We start from the raw sequence: 2,500 nt of genomic DNA, 5'->3' as shown, positions 1-2,500 counted from the left end.
AACATGTCATCAATATATTTCTTCTTATTAACTTATTAAAGTGAGACCAAACGGATAAAGACGACACACAGTAGCATCATCATCATCCTACAAATAGTAAAATCTCTTTTTGGACGTCGACGATGGAGTTGAAGGTAACTTGTAACTAATGTTTTAACATTTCTTGTTTGTTTTTCACTTCACAAGTCCTTGAAAACTTCTCTTTGGCTACATGTTACACTTCTTCACAGGCTTGCAGAGATAAAAATGCTAAAAATGCAGCCTTCGTTCCTGTCAGACGGAAACATTCACAGCCGACTCCTCTGTTTGGATTAATAATATCACCTTAAGTAATGTTTAACTGCCTTCTCCAGGGAGGAAACGTTACGTCTGATATCTGCCACGTCCAGCGCGACTTGAAGTTTAGATTGTGAATTTTTTTTAATAGCAATAAACAGATAAAAAGTATGTCGAAATAACAACATCATGGTGCCGATTTGTAAAAAGTCTGAATTCATACTTTATCAGGTCTGGCGGCAAGACGACAAGCAAACTACTTCTAAAATGCTCGTTTTCTGGATGGAGTTTGGTTCTATCAGGGTAGGGCTGCTCGATTATGGAAAGAATCATAATCACAATTATTTTGGTCCATATTGAAATCACAGTTATTTTACACAATTACTCATTGACTTTTGGAAAGATGTAATTACGGAAATAAACAGTGAAACAGTTAAATCAACAGTGAAAACATCTTGAACTGTGAAATTTCCCTCCAATACTTTGCGCGTTTGAGCTGTTTTTTTCCCCTCTCCATTCAGAACACAGGACAAAATAAGAGTTGACTTGCAAAACATCATATGAAAAATAATATTTTTTCTCGATTACTCTGTTTGGGATCGTTAACAGCAGAAATCGTAATCACGACTAAAACTTGATTAATTACACAGCCCTGTGTCAGGGAGCTGCTCCATAAACAATACTGTACATATCACGTTCAGACCGTACCAGCTAGTCAAACTTCCCTGCTTACTTTCCCCGAAGAAAACTCCTTTCTAAACACCGAGTGGCTTTTGAGACGCTGCTACACGCGAATTTCTCGCTCAACTTTTATATACATACACATATTTTAACTTGCGTGGCCGGGTTGGCTCAGTGGGTAGAGCGGGCGCACATATACTGAGAGGCTTATGACCCGACGCAGAAGGTCCAGGGTACAAGTCCGACCTGTGACAATTTCCTGCATGTCTTCCCCCTTTCTCCCCTGTCCATTAAAAGGCGGAAAAGCCCAAAAAAATTATCTTTAAAAAAAATATATATATATTTTAACTTGCGAATTGTTTGGAATCACTCTGCCAAATTCCGAAAGTGATGCGCCTTGGTGTGAACACGCCATAAGATATCACTTGTTTGACTTAAAAAATAAAAAAAATCTTCTTAGTTTATTTATTTGAAGAGATTTTTTCGATTTAAGTTATTTTGATGTATGATTTGTTTTAAAGATGTAATTATTAGGGCTGTCAAAATAACGCGTTCATTTTGATTAATTAATCTGAGAAAAAAATAACGCGTTAAAAAAAAATAATGCAGATTAATTAACACAAACACCGCTGCACGTGACGCTAGTTAACACTATACTCGACAGCAGCTAACGTTAGCCTACCGCTAGCTAGTTAACACTATACTCGACAGCAGCTAACGTTAGCCTACCGCTAGCTAGTTAACACTATACTCGACAGCAGCTAACGTTAGCCTACCGCTAGCTAGTTAACACTATACTCGACAGCAGCTAACGTTAGCCTACCGCTAGCTAGTTAACACTATACTCGACAGCAGCTAACGTTAGCCTACCGCTAGCTAGTTAACACTATACTCGACAGCAGCTAACGTTAGCCTACCGCTAGCTAGTTAACACTATACTCGACAGCAGCTAACGTTAGCCTACCGCTAGCTAGTTAACACTATACTCAACAGCAGCTAACGTTAGCCTACCGCTAGCTAGTAGCTGGATTAACACGGTTAAAATGCTGACAGCTAACGCTAAACGGTGTAAAGTTTGACTGTGTTTTACTGTAGAGGATTCAACACCAGGATGTAACAATCTGCAGCTGCTGTTGTCGGAAAAACACAGACGGTGCGTTCAATGAAACTGGTAAACTACAGCCTCGTGGTGCATTTGAAGTTATTGTAAATGTCCTTTTCCCATCTGGTGGATGTTTTTGTCGTTCAACAGCAATTTACTAGTGAAATAAGTTATTGTTATACATTATTATTAAATCATTTAATTTTGACCATATGGCCTTAGCAATAAACAAGCCGTTCTTTAAATTTCACCGACTGTTGTTTAGTACCCTTTTTTTTTTTCCTTTTCTTTTTTTACTTTCTTAAAAAGTATCGGTTCAGGCACCGTTAATTATGTATGCGATTAATTTCGATTAATTAATCACATAGTATGTAATTAATTAGATTACATTTTTTAATCGATTGACAGCCCTAGTAATTATATATTTTTTTATTTTCAATT

At 37.3% G+C, this 2,500-nt stretch overlaps 1 protein-coding gene across 2 annotated transcripts in view; it reads right to left on the bottom strand.

The window, feature by feature from the left end:
• LOC116052168 (malate dehydrogenase, cytoplasmic) overlaps nt 1-2,500 on the bottom strand; it is a 40,907-nt gene that overhangs the window by 2,786 nt on the left and 35,621 nt on the right. The window lies entirely within an intron of this gene.

The sequence above is a fragment of the Sander lucioperca genome, chromosome 4 (genome assembly GCF_008315115.2).
Source record: "Sander lucioperca isolate FBNREF2018 chromosome 4, SLUC_FBN_1.2, whole genome shotgun sequence".
Taxonomy (NCBI): domain Eukaryota; kingdom Metazoa; phylum Chordata; class Actinopteri; order Perciformes; family Percidae; genus Sander; species Sander lucioperca.
This window is presented reverse-complemented; position numbering and strand designations above follow the sequence as displayed.